The sequence below is a fragment of the Cupressus sempervirens genome, chromosome 8 (genome assembly GCF_028749045.1).
Source record: "Cupressus sempervirens isolate cs-2001-9-10 chromosome 8, ASM2874904v1, whole genome shotgun sequence".
Classification (NCBI taxonomy): Eukaryota; Viridiplantae; Streptophyta; class Pinopsida; order Cupressales; family Cupressaceae; genus Cupressus; species Cupressus sempervirens.
The window spans coordinates 299,326,822-299,347,395 of NC_143125.1; the positions used below are offsets into that span (position 1 = coordinate 299,326,822).

General features: G+C 34.6%; 1 long non-coding RNA gene across 2 annotated transcripts in view; it reads right to left on the reverse strand.

The window, feature by feature from the left end:
* The window catches only part of LOC149542607 (uncharacterized), an 84,488-nt gene extending 70,533 nt beyond the window's left edge, over positions 1-13,955 (reverse strand). Inside the window, exons 1-3 of one of the 2 annotated variants that reach the window (XR_016355483.1) lie at positions 13,348-13,955; positions 10,315-10,351; positions 4,305-4,384 (exon numbers count right to left, since the gene is read on the reverse strand). This is a non-coding gene — a long non-coding RNA (uncharacterized LOC149542607). The remainder of the gene's footprint in view (positions 1-4,304; positions 4,385-10,314; positions 10,352-13,347) is intronic. The other variant, XR_016355482.1, reaches the window with a different exon arrangement.
* Positions 13,956-20,574: the final 6,619 nt, after the last annotated feature.

Genomic DNA, 20,574 nt, shown 5'->3' on the forward strand with positions numbered 1-20,574 from the left:
CATGTACTATGTTTCTTGTCATAACTACTTTGTCTTTGCTTCCAATAATTTGATCAACAGGGTGATTCTTTGTCAAATTCCTATTCGATGTAGATGTTGTTCTTACAAGTCTTACTTCTTTGAGTTTAGATCTTTGTTCTTCTCTTTGTTCAACAATTTGAACATCATTCTGCAAATCATTGTGTCTCAAAGAAAACTTTAACATTTCCATGGTTAGCTTTCGGATCAACAATAGTCACTAAAGCTATCTCTTCTATTACTTCCTATTTAACCAATCCAAGTTCATCAACTTCATTATTGTTATCATTAAAGAATATTTCCATACTTGCTTTAAATTCTTCATCATCATCAGAAAGCGAATCCTTTCTAGTTTTCCTTACTCTCTTAGGACATCTGGATGAAAAATGACCAAATTCTTTACATGTCCAACAAACAAAAATTTTCATATCTTTTGACTCTCTTTTCATAAGCAAGGCAATTCCTTCTTCAATCTTCTTGTCTTCTTCGGATCTAAATCTATCTTTACTTGTGCTTGCATTAGTAAGTTTATTCTTTTGTATGCAACAAAAAGATTCTAGATCTAGAAACTCAATGTTTTGTTCTGTACATAATTTTGATATCTCACCAAGGAACTCCATCTTTTGAATATCAAAATTAGCTCTATCACATTTAGGTTTTTTTCCTTGAAGTGACCCGCCATTGATCTCCTTAAGTTGTTAAGCTTTTTCTTCGAAGACCTGATGCTCTAATACCAATTATTAGAAAGTAAAGTCCACCAAGATAATTGAGAGAGGGGGTGAATCAATTATCCAACTATTAAAACATTTATCAACCTTATCAATCCTTGAACATGTGAACAATATAATCAGCAACCATAAGAAGATATACATACACAATAACATCGGATATGTTAACTAGGAAAATTCTTGATTAGAGGTAAAACCCCGATAGGGATGGTACCCACAAAATGATGTACTAATATAAAAGTTCCTTGTAAGAGGATGGACTCTGTTAGGAGCCAATGAAATACATTCAGTACATATCAGTCCCTATTAGGAGATTCCAACCCTATTAGGAGTTGTGTCAACTCTGTTAAGAGTTGTAGAAGGCAAAAGGACCCACTGTCCAAACAGCTTCAGAGGCAAGACCACCGAACTTACTGTCCAATTAGTCTCTGTATTATTCCTTGCAGAATAATAGAAATGAATGATCTCGAACTCCTCCATCCTCTTGACCAAACCAATCCTCTTCTGATCTCAATACCAAATCACCAACTTCGCATCCAAATAATCGCTTACTCACATTTACCAAATACTTTGCATATCACACTTGAATGCATACTTCAAAACAAGGAAAATAACATTCCTTTGTACCATATCCTCAAAATAATTCCTTATGACTTCCACAATTAATTATAATATGACCTCATTATGATATTACATCTTTTCACAATTACAAGTCACTGTCGGCTCACAATTTTTACAACTTCTCACATGTGCGACTACTGACCTTGCACACTTATTGATGTCATCATCAAGCTGTCTACTATCACTGTCTAACTACACTAATCACAATTCTATCCTAGTTAAGAGATACAAATCAATCATCAAAAACCACTTATCAGGTACTCTGCCTGCTTACTATCTTTTGTAATTCATGAATATCTTTCGTATGTCTTCGACTCTCTATATGCGCACTTGTCCACAAAACTAGGACAATGTAGAATACATCCTTAACTGCGCTTGACCTCATACTCAATACATAGTTCGTACAACCTAGTTCTCTATTTACTACTCTGTCAATCTTCACAGAAACAATACTATGTTGACATCAATGACAAACACAATCATGAATGCAACATGTCAATCATTCACACAATCTCTCCAATGCTTAGGATACTTCTGCAAAGGAATAGCAATGCTTAAGAGAGAGTTGGAGATTTAGAGTTTCATTTGAAATACTAAGTATTTAATTCTATAAGTTGTAGTGGAACACAACTCACATTTTAAAAAATGGACACTAGAAAGAGGGTTGAAGAAAGTTTGTTCATGATGATATCAACAAGCATGAGCTTTTAAAGTTACATTTCGATGATCCTCAAGGGCTGAAAAAAATTTTAACAAGCATGAACAAGTTAAAAAAATGAAAAATTAGAAAATCCAAAAGGAATAGGCTTCTCATGGAGGGGCACCATTACCACAGTCAGCAAGTTGATGTTCTTCCAATTTGATTTAATTTAAACAAGTTGTTACATCCACAAAGATTATCTCAACTTGCATCATCTGGACAATGTGTAACAAATGAATTTTCTAGTATAGAAAAGAAGTACTATATTCTGAAATAAAGTAGATATAAGAGCACTACTTGGAACCAAAGTACCGAAGTGAATTCCATTTCATGCGAAATTAACTGAAATAACAACCAACTAAAATAACTAATTTCTATGGTAATTACAAAAGAATCTAAATCATTACCTTCTAAGATCTATGATATTTAATAATTACAAGAAAAAGTAATGCATAGTAAAGAATTGAAGAGGAACATACATAAACTACCTGAGGGTTCTCATAGTGTTGTGCAAACCTCCAATTTTGGATAAGAGGAGAAGCATTAGCTTAGGCTTAACCTCCCAACCACGGACCTTATCAATCCCCACACATTCTTTTAACACAAAAGGCCCTCCCTACCCCAGGGCTAGGCTTGGGGCACTATTTGTCCAGTTATCTGAGCAATACGAGTGTTTAGAATGTTCACTCAGTAATAGATGAGCATGCCTGATTAACCGCTGCCACCAACATCATGTGATCTATAGAAGGCAAGCATGCCTTTAACAACCTTGGCCAAAGTTTTAGATGGGTTTACGATACTCGATCACCACCGCTCGACTTGACAATAGGGTATATGATTTGGACAAAATATGAGCTTACTGAAAAGTTCTTTAAATTTAAGTAAATAAGTTCATGATAATTCCGATTTATGTTCTTTCCTTTTTGCAGGAATCCCTTTCACCTGTTCACCCCCTTTCATTGGCCATTCAACCAGGGTGAGTCCTTGGTATTTTATCAATAATGGAATAGCAGTTCATTGTTGACACTCAACTAATGCAAAGATGATAATTCATTACTGGCATTAAGTCGTCTTTGTGACTCAAAGACCTCAATCTTGTTTAATCAGAAATTATATCATCAAAAGTAAAGGACAAATTGTTCAAAGATAGGAGACGCATATTACATATTCGATCCGATTCTGATATGAAACAGTTCATCATAGATATTGAATAAAATGAGAAGGTTTGGCCGTACTAAATTGAACATTATTTATTGATTAGTAGCAAAGATATTCTTTGATGAAGAATCTTTGGCATATTTAAATCAATACTTGTATCGATTTTTGAGCATGTATAAAAGATAAGAGCAAAGGTATCTACGTAACCTAATCAATGATAAATGAATCAGGTAGTCTCATCTGGCCAGCTCACAATGTTCTGAACTATTGAAGGCCAAAGCGGATGTCTAATACAGAGCTCCCGTATGACAGCAATGCTCAGTTTCACATCCAGTGATGGAAGCTGAGTAAGAAGAGTAAAATTGAATAGAAAGAGGGAGCCACATGGAATGAAAAAAGGGTGAAATGGAAGAAGAATGGAGTCAGACATATATCTTGGCAAAAAGAGAAGACTTAAACTTAAGCCGCAGCCCAAGATGTGAGTTAAAACAAGATCATCGATTTCTTAGTTCACCAATTCAAAAATGGGAAAAGGGGTGCCAAGTGTATTCAACGTCTCTCATAGAAACTTATAATTTAAAAACAATATCGAAGGCTCCTTATTAAAAAGAAGAATCTCTCTCTCTCTCTCTCTCTCTCTCTCTCTCTCTCTCTATATATATATATATATATATATATATATATAATTTTCAAAATGGTGTCATCATGCTATTATTATGTCCAAGGTTATACTTATTATAATACGTATATCTATATACGTGCATAATTCGGAGAATTATGATTTATCTTAACTTCATATCCTCCTAATGTATATATATGCATGTGTATTTATCTGTATGTTAATAGAGACGAGCTTGGATATTTAATATCATGGTGGCATCATACCTTTATACATATGTGCATGTGTGTGTGTGTATGTGAATAATGGATATGCCAACATAGAACAACAAAGGTACGAATTTTGGTTATATTTAAATATATAAATGTTTTATGTGTTTCCCAAGTAGCTCATGCGTGTCCAATGTATGTACCCTGTTATGCAGTCACTAAGTCCTTACCAAGATAATTAGAGGCCATACCTAACGATTGGATCAATGGATTAAAGTAGTGCCCATTTCGTAGATCCCATTTAGCAATGCTTTCTCCCCTTTGCCTACTCCTGCAACCACCCATGCAACATTTCCACAATAATAACAAGTTCTCCTATAATAAATCAATATCAACATATAACACAAATAGTTGTAAAAATAGTTAACTACCATCATCCAGTAAGCAAGCAACTGCTAACTACCATCATCGAACATATGACATGTAACAACTAACTACCATCATCACTAAGCAATTACACATAATAATTGTTAACAACCAAGTTCATATGAAATAATGGTTAATTATAACTACCCTTTTCACATGATCAAGGAAAACAATAGTTTTTAACTAATCATCTCAATGGCTATAATTTATTTTTAATTAGGTCAAAACTTTGGGATGTAACACAATGTAGAATACATGCAACGACTAAGCATTAGAAAATACATTGTTTAGTACTTCTTTTGAGAGTGGAATTGCCATTGTAACGTATAATTTTTTTTCCATATGTGTATAAGCCAGCAATACTTGTCAGATCAAAATTAGAGCTCCATGAATTTATAGAAAAGATCAAGAGGCAACCATGAAACAGATATGAAGAAAATACTTGACACCATTTTTGGTGTAGTATACATGACCTCTTGCATTCAGAATCTACTTGTCCATCATGTTAGGATACCATCAACCTAGTCAAGTTTTAAATGGGGTGGTATGAGGAATCATCAAAGGTAGAAAACGAGGATGGTAGTCAGCACTCAAGTTGAAACCAAAAGATGAGTGTACGACATCTTCATCCAATGAAAAGGAGAACGAGTTACAACAAGGTAGCATGGTCGAGCTTAATGACCAGCGCAATCAAGTGGAAGATAAATTTTCACGCATTACTCCACACAAAGAATGTATTGAAAAGGCAATCAAGGAGGCACTTGGTTTCATTCAAGAAACAAGAGGGATAGGAAGCAGAGATCAACATTTGAAAACACTTGAAGAATAACAAGGTCACCGCAAATTTGAAGAAGAAAAAATCCTTGATGAGCTTTCATTCATGTTGCAAGAGGAGATTCTTAAGAATAAATTGTAAAACTTTCCAAGCTTCCGTGAAGAAGAAGATGGTCAAGTGGACAAGTTGAACAAGGAACGTCAAGATATCATAGAAGAATCTGAGTATAGAGAGCAATTTGACAAGGTACCACAAGACATCATCACCACAATGTTTTGGGGGGCGTGCTCAAAGATCTCAAGGAAGAAATACAAATGGACTCATTGCGAAAGGCATCTCAAGATAGACAAGTTGCTGCAATGGCATGATTCATCATCAACTTTGACCTGCAAAGTTATTGCCACTTGAGATTGTATTTGATGATCAATTCATCAAGATATTTGAAGCTCCACTTACCAAAGAATCCTCAATATTTAAAGACACTTTGCTTGATGGGTATACACACAAATAATTGCAAGATGTTCCTAAAGAAAAATCAATTGAGAATCACATGTCAAGTGAGACTATGCAAGATTTGTTGAGAGATGACCAAGTTGCTCCCATGGAAGAAGAGAATGAAGAACATTTTGGGGGTGCTACAATTTGACATTGCATTCGAACAACTTCAAGAATTGTTTGAAGATCATTTCATCAAGGAATGCTTTATTTTCGAGGATATGCTCAAAGAAATCCACAAAGATGCACAGTTTGTGTTACACAAGAACAAGCCACTTAAAGCAATATTCCATGGACCTCAGTTTCCTTCCTTGACTTCTCATGAGTTTGATTTTGATGCCAGTCGGAGGATCTATCACCAACTTCGACCTCTTGAAGCTATGGATGATCAGCAACAAGATTTTTCATTTGAAGCACACCAGGTTGTTTCTTTCCTAGCTTTTAGTGTTATAAATTTTGAAAGTTGTTTTGATTATGGTAATCTAGGAAAGACAACTTGCATTTGGATTGACCATGGCCCATATGCGTTGCCTCATTTATTGATTCTACATGATAAATTTCCTGAGTTTGAATGTAAGGTAACAAAATTCCTCTCAAAGCATAATGATAAGTTTTCTAGAATGAGAACCACAACCTAAGCATTTTTAGCCTTAAACATTTTGAGAAACCATGTGAGGCAATGTATATATTTAGGTCTTTTGAGCATTGTCCACTTGAGTGTTCTGTATATAGTTAGAGTAGGCTTGTCTTGGACCATTTGGTTCAAGAATCTTACAATAGGTTTCCTTTCAGACATCTTAGTTTAGTTTACAGATAAACTTGTTTTTTTCATTTTGTTTACAAATAAACTTGGTTTTTTCATTTTGTTTATAGATAGACATACTTTTCATGGATCTTCATCTTAGATACATTGAGTATCTGATGTCATTCGTTTAATGGATCTTTACCTTACACACATTTATGATTTGACAATATTTGTAATTCTATATATCTGTCATATGATCCTATGTTTTTTTTTTTTTAACTTCAGCTACAAATTACAATTTACATTTTACGTATGTGATGGATTTATCATTTATGTTCTTTGTTTATGTAATGTTAGCTTCTATTTGATGATGTTATAGTGTTTTTCAGTTATATTCAATAAAGGGTGCATGAAATAAGTTTCAAATTGTTAAAATCTCTAAATTTCAAGGGTTTTTTCACTTTGTCAATTCATAGGCGATTTTGAGTCGATTCACGATTCGAGTCGACCTTGCCAACTCCAAGCCGATTCCGAGTTTCGGTTCTTTGGTTTTCCCAATAGATAGTTCAGTTTATTTCCTAGATATCTCTTTGTGAGGTCCTCAGAATTTTGGACATCATTCTTAAAAAACTTATCTTGTGAAAAGGATTTGTCCTAAATTTGGAATGGATTCATGCATTGTCTTTTGATTACAACATTTACTCCTAGTCTCACACTTGGTTGCTCTGGGTCATTGGAGTTTTTGAGAAGTTGGAGTTAGTGAAAATCTTACGTGTGTTTCAGTGTCATTGTGGTTTCTCCAAACTCATTATGAGCTTTATTGCTTGAGGGCCAAAATGAAATTTGAAATGAAAATGATATCAAAAGAAAAAATGTTAATGGCAGCGGAAGTGAGTTGGTAAGTGCATTTCCTAGTTGTTTGATAGGTGAAAGTGGAATTGATCACAGGTTCTTGATTCCAAGCGAGTTTTATCCTTGAAATGTTAGGAGCATTTCTTTGGGTGGGTGCTAAATATTGTGAGGTTTCCACACCATCAACCCATTGCAAATGGGGACCCACTCTTTTCGCTTAGCAACAGGAGTAGCAGTCTTAGGTCATCCTGGCAGTAATTTTCAAGCCTGTAAGTCTATGAGATGAGCTTGAGCAACTTTGCCCCATTAAGTAGTCAAGTTAGTCAAGGATGAGATATATTCATTAGAGAGGAGATTAGATTAGAGGTACAGTAGGAGGAGACTTGTTGAAATTGTTGCCATAATGTTATCAAAGTAATTGTTAATTCATTGTTGGTCTTTATGGTGGATTACTTGTGTTGCTTTGGAGTATTGTATGCTTCTTCATTTCCTCGCTTAGGGTAGATCTTGTTTCATGTTGGTCAGAAATATTGTTTAGTTGGATGGAAGTGATTTTGGATACATCTTTGGTGAGTTCACTCAAACCACACCACTAGTTGCTTGCTGATTGCAAGCATTGCATGGTCGAATGACATATTCATGAGCTTAACTTTCATAATTGCCTGCACATTGATATGCATCAATGGGTGGTGTTAATGGAATGGTGGTAGTTTGATCATCTTACATTTATCTTAGGGGATTGCACTAGCTTGGTTGATGTTGATGGCTAAACTAAGTCTAGTAGAGTCGCAAAGACGTCCACAATTCCTTACATTCTAGGAGTACAATAGCTTTCAAAATCCTTATCTCTTTGCAAGTTGCTTGATTGGAAAAAGTTGAAGACATGCTGATAACCTTGGGGTTATCTCATTTGATCACACAATCCATGTACATTGTATAGCATATGAGCATCCTTATTCAACATAAAGCTGGAGATTTGGTGTTTCATCTGAAATACAAAGTCTTTGTTATGTATGTTGTAGTGGAACAAAACTCACATCAACAGAATGTATTAAACATTCTCATATATAGAGTCTGGACTACATTGTCAACATGTCACAAACATCACAACATTCTTCATCAAGATGAGTCCACCCATTTCCTTAAGTGAAATCACTTTTACTTATATCCTTAGTAAAAGATTCATATCAATCTATGAAGCATGTATAGCATCAAAATGGGGTTTTGATGCACCTGGAACAATATGCTAGGTTGTAGACTATGTGGATTGTCCATGTAATGAACAGAAGGAAATGTAAATCCATATTTTACCTCCAGTTCATTCATACATGCTCTTCAAAGAATCCAGCTTATTGTTGCAGCAAAAACATTTCACTCTTGGTCTTTTGAATGTGCTACTGCCTTTTGATGATCCATTTGATACACTTCTAGTTCTTTTGCCTACCTTTGTCTCTCATCCATGGACTGAATGCACTTTACATAGATTCTGAAGTTGATACTTCCATCTGATCCAATCTCCTTTCTCTTTCCGAAATAAGTGTGGACACCTTCACACAAAAAAAGTGCTTGCGGCTCTACAGTGAAGTGTAAAGATTCAACATATGAATCATATGATGATGGGAGGCTCTGTAAAACTAAACTTACCATGTCTTCATCGCCCACTGGATTCTGGATAGCAGACAGTCACTTAGATCTTTCAAATAAAACAAGCAATTTGAGAAAGATCTACCTTCTTCTAACTTCAAAGAAAAAAATGTTCTTCCTACACAAGACCTGAGTAGCCTATGCAGTGGCATTTTGAGCTCCTGGTCAATGGATCTATAATGGACTTTAGATGCATCAAGGCTTCCTTATGCCTCCTGTCACAGTTCTCTTGATCATAACCTGGTCTTTCCTCATTCAACATGATCTGCTCAAGGTCACAATGCTCACAAATGGTATCCTATGAGTCCATAGAATTCTTTCCTGCCAATATCTCAGAATTACACAAAAGAAAGAAATGTCTGGATTCCTGTCATTGTTACCCTTATAAAATAGAACACAGCTTATTGTCACCTTAAGAATTAGATGCTCGCACTGCACACTTCAAAACTTCAATAAAATCGTTATCACAAAAATAAAGACCACACTATTAACTAAGTTTATCATACCACACAGCTTTACACTTTGTCTATTATTGTCCCTTAAGTTAACCTGAAAAATTAAAGATCACTTTAATGATATCAATCAAAACAATTTAATTGATATTATACTTTCCAATTAATATTTAAAATATTGCAAATGAAATTATCAAATGCCAGCAAGAATGTGTCAATACTAACTAGCCTGGTACGTGCCACTCAACAAGATGGCAATGATGTTTTTGAATTCAACCTCATACTGGTTGTCTCTCGTGTTTGCTGCCCATCCACTGAACAAATATACACAAAACATCTGTCATGCAGACAGTCTACCAAATCTGTACTCTAGATGCCAAGCTGTCCAACCTTGCACTATTCCAGATAGTTATCCTTTGTGTTATTGCGAAGTATTGATGCCTCTCAGCAAACGTGCTGATTTCATACAATGATTGAACAATGTAGCATTCACACAAGTTTGACACCTGTCAAATGCCCATGGACCCCATCACTTACAAGAGGCTCTATTCAGTTATTTACACTTTGGACTGTGAATGATTTATTGTCATTTACACCTCAGCCACCCACTTCTGGTAGACTGACCAAAGAGATGAAGCCTATATGAGTGCTATGTCAGTAGCTTTCTGTAACATCCCTTTTTTCCGGGTCTTAACTAACAACTAGCATATAATAGAAATGCAGTTACTATTTCATATTCATGGGAAGACAGTTACAACAATTATGTTCATGTTAATGAGATTAATGGTTATAATCAATTAAATGGAAATTTCATAACTAACAATTGATAGTATCATCAATAAATCTAAATAAAGAATTTAAGTTTTACATACCCTAAATTCCGAAACCGGAATCCACCTAGGGCATCATCTGCAAAACCCAAGTTAATCCACATATACTAATTAGGACACGAATAGTTATACCACTATATCATAAAGACAATTACCATTTAGGGCATCAAATACTACTGTATCATCTATTTTCTTTCTGTTGCTAACTAATGGCAATAACATATAGTTAAAAGATATGTTTATAATCATTATTCACATAAATGAAAGACAGAAATAACAACCATCAAATAAGCCTATCTCATGCATACAGATACATTTCATGTTCAAATGGAAGATCAACTTATCTAACGAGTTACCAAATTACATTGACAAGAAAAGTTGATTTTATTGAAGGGAATAACTGATTCAATGATATAATTCTATCTAAGATATCTTCAACTTGTAAATTCAAATATCATAAAAGTAAGATACCTATTACCAAAAGATGTTAAATGCATAACTTATCTCTGTTTTGTGCATGTCTTGGCATCTAGTGGAGAGGGGAAGGATTGTCAGGGGTTTAACCACCCAACCACAGACCCTTAATTATCCCCTCACAATCTCAACCGAGAAAGGCCCTCCCTACTCGGAAATAGTCATGGAACACCTTATCTAGCCTCTAAGCATCCTGGTACTGAAGTATCAATTCCACCGCTCGATTAGGGATCAAGATTTGGACATTGGACCTTTATGAGCTGACTTATTTATTTTTGTTATATATATACTAATCCATCTTTGTTCTTTCTGTTGCAGGGATATTCTCTCCTCCCACCCTTCATCTTGACCATGCTAGTCCTTATGGGTGCTTTCCTAGGAGATCCCTTGAGTAAAGCTTGAGTTCTGATTTTAGTTACAGCCATCTCATTGTACCCAAACTTGGCCTATGGCTTAAGATGAAGTTACAATTCTTTTCCGATTGTTTCCAATATCAAACATGGTGTTGTGCTCATCTCAGAGGTATATTGGCAATACCTCTGTACAAGCTGGCACCCCTTGGCAGAGATTAATTAGTTACACACAATACACATTCATACTCGAAGAGTCCTATGCAAATAGCCTTTCCATCAGCATGATGGTACTTTCTTATATTGACACAAAGAAAAGGTCAAAGAAGATATACACAGATCTGTGATTCATTCCAAAATCTGGAGCCAAAATTGGGATGTAACATACCCTCCCCCTTGTGATTCATTGTCCTCAATGAATTTTTGGAATTTTAACGAACACTATAAAGAAGCATTTAATATTGGGATGTAACAATTTAACTTTGTCTTACCCAAAACACAGCTTGGCTGTGTTATGCCTGGGGAGTCACCCTCGCTGCCTCCACTGGTATCCCACTCTTTTCTTTCCAAATCCTCTTCTTACTTGCACAAGATGAATCATATCCACCTGGATGATTCTGTTTGAGTAAATGCTCATACACAGGAAGCAAATAGAATGGCTTTGAGACCATGCAAAAGCAATAGGTTTCAGCAATCAAAGCCACAAACAGGATGTAAAACTGTGTTGTATTTGTGCATGTTGGCTTACTAAGGGAAGCCAAAGTCAATATCCATACAACAACCTTCACTACCAAGCAAAAAAGATGTCTTCACAATGTTCCTCATCTGAGTGATAGTTGAAACCACCGAGTCCGTAGATAATGTATCTAACAGTCTTTCATGCTTATAGGCTAAGAGGGAATATAGGGAAGATACGCTCAAACCTCTGGTGTGTTTTAAAATGTCTTTACTGCAAGCAGAAAGTCCAGTCTATACAATATCAAAAAAAAAAATCATTTTGTTAACAAATTTACCCTAGAACGTGCGAACCTGATAACTCAACATAAAATAGCAATTATTTGCTTATATGGTTCAATTCTGCATCATATTTTGATAAATTAGTATTTGGCATATAAGAAAGATCAGTCTGTGGGAATTATGGAATTTGGATTTTGTTCTTTATATCTGAGATTAGTCGCTGAAGTTTCTTTGACTGCAAACTGTTCCACTATATAGTTCCCTCTACTTCAGTTTATATGAGAGTTCTTTCAGCTTCCACTGTGGATCTTTCTCTACACAACTAAAGCATTCTGTGCGTATATTGGAAGATTCTTCTCTACGCATTTGGTGTCTTCTAGCAGAAGCTTCACAGTCTCAGTCTCTTCTCTTATAGTGCTATTGTCAATTTTTTAATTTTATCAGGTCTGGGATTCTTATATATTTAAAGATAAGTCTATTCTACCTTTTCAATCACCATCCCAGCTGCTGCTGAATTTAGTGCTATGGAATAAATCATAGAGACTATTTAAGAAAAAACCAGAAGTGGTTAACCCAATAGACATGAATCCACAATGTCGACAGTGTTGGACTAACCACCAATGTTGCCCTTTGGGACTCATGATGTAGCTTAACATCTCCTTCTTTATTATATAAGTTGTGTGGTTGCATCGGTGCTAACAGGTCAATCTTTTAGTACAATGGCTAATACAACGGCTAACAAGTGGCATCAGAATTTGATCGGAGGTCAAATCTCAGACAATGCCGAGGAGGATTGTTAGACTAACTGCCTCCTGTGTTTATAAGTTGTGCGTCTGTATGGGGAGGTCGATCTTTTGGCCCAACGGTGCATAATACACATGTTACTTTAAAAGATACCTTAGTAGAATTTGGTTGCGCGGACTGCTATCAGTGTTGCATATGCATAAAATGAGATTCGTGGTAGAGCCATTAAGGTCTGTAGACAAATGCAATTAGCAAGTTTAAATCCAATAGCAACCACTGCCAGCACCCTCCTAATCTTGTCTCATAATGGCAATTTTTTTGCGTACCATGGCGATACAGGAAAAAAATATTGAACGCAAATTCATTTCCGATTTTACAGCTACTACTCAAGCATGCAGAATGTTGAAACATACGCAAGACGCGAATTGTTTGATAAAATTGCCGTATTATGGACCGTAATCATTTATACTAAATGGGCCTGTTGATGAAATCGTGGGGATCACTCAAAATAAACAAGTGTAACTTTCTTAAAATGTTGTAGCCGGCTAACCTGAAAACTGAAGTTGCAGTTACTTGTTTGACAAAATGAAGTCGGATATTTGTTATACCCTTTCCACCAGGCATTAAGGACTGTTTTAAAACAATCGCGTCCAGATAAAAGAGAGTCACCTTGCAACAGTTCTGAGAAAGAATGGCTATAAATGATATAAACATGGGCTCCAAATTCCGACAAGATCTCAGGTTGACCCCCAGGTAAATTAGAAGATGATGCTTGTGCCAAAGCTTATTTGCCCCACATTGGGAGAATCCTAACCAAAGATTACTTAAATCTTAACGAGGAAGAAGATTACATTAAAAAATTCACTCGGGAAATACACTACTCAAGGCATCTCTGGCAAAATTACATTACTGAAGCAGGTAGAAAGCCTTTACAGAGGGGTTAAAGAACACAGCGTGAATTTGACATCGAACCAGGCAAAGAAATCAGCCATGGCAAAAGTTTATTTTTCTTGAATCCTGTGTTTGATAACATAGATTTATATGGAAAAAATCCCTGTTATTATTCAGAAGGATCATGAAAATAAGGAGGTTCAGAGCACAGGTATCACAAGGAGAAAGTTCGGGGCACACAAATGTTGGAGGCCTCAAGTGCAGTTTCATGGATTCAACGAGGGGAAACAAATAAACTAGAGTGTTTAAGCTAAAGGTTATCTTACATGTGGAAATTAAACTCGAGACATTTTTTGCAATATCTTTACTCTCATAAAAGCATAAGAAAAAATCTGTGTTGTTTCTAAATGGAAATAAGTAATTTTGTTGGGTGATTTTTTATATCTTCTTTTGTCACCCATGTAAATTGCATTCAATCAATATAGTTAGGGTATAGGGTGAAGTTTGTGTCTTCATCATGATTGCACAAATGCAAGCATACAAGGACATTGAGGGTGGAATGACAATACTAGTGTTGTTGTTGTGTGAATGGCCAAAAATCATCTCTATAGAGGTCAAGCTTCTATTTTTTTAAAGGAGAATCATCCTCTAGTATGGGCAGGATGATACGAGATGACTAAAGGTTGGTGAAGGTTTGTTGGGCTCATCAGGACAAACATGGCACTAATAGTTTGGTGGCTAACAGGGATAGTCAAATTAGTTTGGGGTCTTTGTCACCACACCATGTTGCTAACAAAGGTTTAATCTCCCCTTTGGTTGATTCTCAATTTAGGTAGAGTCTCAACCATGTGCAGCCTACAAATGGGCAATGACAACTTTGGGGTCTAACGGGGGTTTTGGTGGGGTTTGTGTTGTAGATGATGGTAGGCTTCTAATAAGTGGATTAGATGCTAATACAAGCAAGGGGGTGCCTCCCAAAATCCTACAAGGCTTTCTGATGTTTCTGATGCCCAACATCTAAAGCATTTGGGCACGACATTATGCATATCTTTCAAGATTGCAACAATTAGTTTGAATAAGAAGACTAAGGACGAAGTCACTCATAAGCTTTCTATTTTTTCTGAGTTTGATGTCATCGAGCAACTCAAAACTTTTGGCCAAGCCTATAGGAGCTTCAGTCCTAGATTTTAGAGAAGTGGGAGTTGATTGATGATGGGTGTGTTCAAATATATAGTGGTAAAAGGGTTTTTCATTGTGGTCTTTGAGATAATTAAGGTAGAAATAAGGTTTTGTATAAGTGCTCCTAGAGTTGGGAGGAGAAGTTTTCGTTGATCTTGAAACACTAGAATTCTGATTTTTGTCTAGCTATCAAAAAAATTATTAAATTCATATTTGGATAATACTACCAAATTTATCCCTACATCTTTGGTTTGATACTCTTCTAAAAGCTATTGACAGTTCTTCAGGGATTTTTCCAATGATTGATGAAGGATCTTCGAATCTCCTTCATTCAACTTTTGCTCGAATTCTGGTTGAATTTGACATTTTCAGATGTTTTTTGTGTTGAAATTTTAATTAAGTCTTCAAAGGGATGTTGAGTACAATAGGTAGACTATGAAGGGATTCTCTTCACATGCAAAAGGTGTTTCTAAACAAGGCATATTGCATCTAATTGTGATAAAATAAGAGGAACTAAGGTATCATCTTGGTGAGAACATATCCCTTATCAATAGTACACAATTGAGAAGATGGTTGAGAAACAAAGGAGTTTCTTTCAAGTGGTGGCAAAGGAAATAGTGCAAGGGCCTATGATACTCCCTCTTTCGATTTTTGTTGAAAGAAGCAAAAGGATGTTGATGGTCTAGTTGGAGCTAGATAGCTATACATGTGTGCAAAGAGAAATGCAGAGTGGGGTCACACTAGGAATGGACAAAGAAAGAGCATAAAAGTGATACAAGAAATAGTGCAAGGGCCTATGATACTCCCTCTTTCGATCTTTGTTGAAAGAAGCAAAAGGATATTGATGTTGTAGTTGGAGCTAGATAGCCATACATGTGTGCAAAGAGAAATGCAGAGTGGGGTCACACTAGGAATGGACAAAGATATATCATAAAGGTGATACAACTCAGGGTGCGGAGGATGTTGGGAAAGACTCAAGGGAGGAGTTTATTTAGAAAGACTCGGGTGAAGAGATTGTGGGAATTGCTCATAGGTCAATTATTTGGAGTGGTGGGCTGAGGCAACTAAATTTGAAGATGGGTGGCATGTGGTCAAAAAGGAGAAGGATAGGAATCCAAAGAAATTAGAAATGATTCTTTAATCCCAAACTAAAGTGGGCAATGGACACAAATTGTAATTATTGGTGTAGGTTTGGGGTGTTTGATGTTTTTTAACTTTTCTTTCCTTATGTGCTTTTGTTTGGGATGATGATTCCCTTGGTTGTTTCCACCCTTGCTTTAGGGCAAGGTCCTTTCGATTCTTTGAATAAAGTTATCAATATTACCAACCCCAAAAAATTGTAATCAATCAATTGAACAATGATAAATTTTAATTTATAACATATTTAATTTTTTTTTTTTTAAATTATTTTATGTATTTATTAAATTTTATATATAATACAATTAGTAAATTTTATGAATTTTATTTTCTATTTGAGGTGATTTTATATAGATTAACACTTTAAAAAAATTAATATATATAAAGATAAAAAAAACTTTGAGCATAGTGGAATAATACATTTGAAAGTTGAATTGATATTTTACTTAAAATAAACAATATAAAAATCTAAAACATGTATTGTATTTTTTGAATATAATTATGATTGCATACAAAAAGAAACCTTGAATTTTTTCAATTATATTTATGAAAAATTATTAATGTCTATAGTCACAATATATAAAATAAAAAGAAGCATTGCCTACATATTGTCGTTGAAGGTAATTAAGAAAATGACATACTTTAAAATCCCCTTAAAATCAACTACACGTCTCTCCAAAAAAAAAGGTATATTCTTTTTTAATAGGATTGTTTTTGGGGCAAGAGTTATATTTCCAAATAAATGCAACATATTAGTTGGTCAAATGTAACTTTGCCAATATTTATTCAATTAACATAAATTTGTTAGAGAAGTCAACAAACGTATTATAAGAAATTGTTAATTGAAGTTTAGCAAGACTCATAAGCTTCATTAATAATGTCATTCTAAATTTTTGTAAAACATTTTTATGATTCTATTTTTATGCCCTAATTGTTTTGCATTTTCTTCCCTTCTTGGCCATACAAGGATGGTCTGTAATGTCCGCTTGAGACCTTGGAAAGAAGGATCAATCAAAGACTAACACAATTTTTTTTTCTTAAAGATAGAATTAACCATCACAACATAACATTTACGCAAGTAGAAAACTAATAGTGTAACCTCTACTAGGGAACCCAAGAGAAATTAACCTAGTATGCTACAATGTTTGCTAATTTATTTTTTTAAGTTTATGCGACATCAAGGTAACAATGCAAGAACAATATAACACATACGCATCGTACACACATAAGCAATACAATGAAAAATTACATTTCTCAAGGGTTCCTTAACATTGAAGCACATTTGTATAGGCATTATTAATTAGATTTAATTATAAGTACAATGTCCATAACCATAATGAAGTATCATATATATGATCTCATGATGAATACATGAATATAGTTGATACAATGAATTACATATATACACACAACATCCAATGCACTTGTCATAGGGTATGTAATGATAAACCAAATACAATACATTGTCTTGTAACGAACTTAAGATACAAATTTACATAATACATGAATACATAGTAGATACATTAACTAAACATACAGAACATGTCAAGAAGATAAGTAAGAATGGTACAATTGTAACAATGGATCATCCAACATCTATACAAATCTATGGGGGACCCCAATGGTAAGAATGTTGCTACCTCCTGACCTCATGGGTAACCTAATTAGGTCCACTCTCACCATGTTGGAGAGATAACTTACAATCCACACATGGATATCAAACCACAAGAATAATTCCTAAGAAATGGATACTGTGAAAGCTCTCTACCTCAAGAGTAACACAATTGCTGATGAAGAAAATAAAGTATATGTTGAAATAACAATTATCAAATTGATCTAGTAAATTATAAGCCCCCTTTTCAGCATTTTTTAATCAATTTTGCATAAGTATTTAATAATGTATCATTGATCAAATCATCATTTAATTATTTATTTGATTTTATCCTATGGTTTGACTGCCTTATCCTAAGTCTTTATTCAATTAGAAGAACTTGCTCCCTTTTAATTAAATAAAATCCCCTTTACCCTATGGGTGCACCCGAAAAAGGAATTTCTTATAAGAAAAAAAATTGTGTCTACACATTGAATGCACACTTTCCAAGGCAAGTGGAATCTATTTTGCATTTTAATCTCATCCACTCATTCTTTTTCCTCTTAAACATAGCCTTTGCTTTTGTCTCTTGAGAATCTTGAGCTCAAAATCAAAATGAGAATATTTCTCCAATCTTGATTTTGCCTCTAAATCTCCAACAATCCATTTCTCTTTATACAATCCATTTCTCTTTAAAAGGAGGCCCTCTCCTCGGTCTCTCATATCTTATACTTTCATACTATTGTTATGTTGTTCCACTTTCATTTAAGCACTTGAGCACTCAAATTTGTATCCTCATTCAATTTACTTGCATTTTAGCTTAGTAATTTCTTTATTGCATTTTAACTTAAATCACATAGTCTAATTAGGAGGACTTGTAATATTGCATTGGTAAAATTGTTTTCTCTTTCCTTGTACTTAGATTAGCTTTAATTTTTTTGTTCTTGCTTTGCATCTTAGCTTAGTTTTTGCATCATCGTCTTAGTTTACTCACATTTGCACTTGCGTCCTCTCTTGGAAATCCTTGGATACTACCATCTCATTTCTCTTGTGTCCTCTCTTGGAAATCCTTGGATACTACCATCTCATTTCTCTTACTCCATTGAATCTTCCATCTTGCAATGCATCTTGCAAGGTCCCTTATCTTGGTTTATTTGAGAGCCACAAGTATGATATCTTGTTCATTTTCCTTGCATGTTATGAGTAGGAAGCTATAAGAAACTTCTTGAGACTCTCTCTTCATCGGTTCTCTCAAGTGTAGTGGTTTATAGAAGTGTACCCCAGTTTTGGTATACATTTTTGGCACCCACCATAGGGTTGGAACCAAGTTTCTAGTTCCACTTCTTGCTCATTTTCATATTTGTAGCTTGCAAGTCTATCATTTTTATTTTTTTAGTAGGGAATATCGTATGACATCTTCCAAGTATGTTGTGTGACATTTCTCTACGTTACAAGCGATTTTTGTCTAGTCATATCCAATCTTCTACAAGTAAACTAGAATATCATCCCTTGTAAGGTGAAACATCATATAGTTGAGGGTTCTTTGTCCCCTGTAGTTGAGATATCACCTATCTTATAGAGAAACATCCTACAATATTCTAGTGAACTATGAAAAATCATTCAAAACTATTATTGATTTCTTTCAATTTTTGGTAGACTAGTTTTCTTTCATTTTCTTGCATTTCAATTTTTTTGGTTTCTAATGTCTTGTAACAAGTGGTTTTGCATGGTTATTTGTTTTTATTTTTATTTTATGTATTAACCTTGTCCTATAGGTGTTTTCATTTGGAGTAGTATTGAAAAGAAAAAGCCCAAAAAGGTGTCTTTGTTGTTAGTAGCATTTCATTTTCATAGGCACTTAATGACTCATTAGTAAGGGTTCGTGTTGATGGTAGAAGAGTATGCTCTTATCTTTCTAAGAAAATCATAAATTTTGACCCATTAGTGTGAATCAAAAAAGTGATTGGAGAGGTCACTCTTTAATGGATTTAATTAACTCATGATGAAGACCTTACAAAAAAAATGGTGATTGATATTTCACGCATGTAGCCTCTAGAGGGATAAAACTTCCATACAACTTCAATGCTAATAGATTAACTCAGAAGAAGGAACTTTCATAACTAGAGGTTGCATTGAAAGAAATATGAGACTTGAAAAACAAGGTGCCATGCATGGAGAAGGAAAATGAGAAGCCTTAAACATCATTTTCTATTAACTCTATATGTCATTTTCCTTTAGACAAGCATCTATATTTGACTCCATTTCCACAAAAAATTGAATTTTCAAAAGTATGATAGGAATGGATATCCTTATGATCATGTTAGTACATTACATACCTTAAGCATGGAGTTTATGCATGATGAAACATATCTCATGAGGTTGTTTCCTAGGAGCCTTTGTGGTCAAGTTATGTAATGGTTCACTAAAATTTCACTCCCCTTAAGTCCTTTGATGAGATAGCACAAAGATTTGTTCAATACTACTCTTATAACATTCAACAACCAATCACTATGTTGGACTTATTCAATCTTAAACAAAAATAAGGTGAACCTTTTGTTACATTCTTGCAAAGATGGAGGAAATTGCATTCAAGATAAATATTGATATATTTGTGAATACTCTTGTCCCTTTATTATATTTTGACCTTAGAGAGCAACTATTTGACACATTTGATACCATTATAGAAAGTGCTTTCTACATAGATTAATGTCTTGGTCAAACAAGGGATACTTAGCTTAAACAAAGATAAATTGAATGGACACAACAATAATGACAAAGATAAGGGTAAAAAAAACTATTGGAACAAAAACAAGAATGTTGTTAATGATGGTGTTGTTGATACCTCTAAGCCTAAGGAGCCTATCTTTAATTTATCAAGTGGAGTCCAAGCTATGAAACTTAAAGAGGCTTCGTCAAACTCTAGTGACTCCAATATATCTAACAACTCCAAGGGTAAACATTCGTGGGAATAGAAGTCTA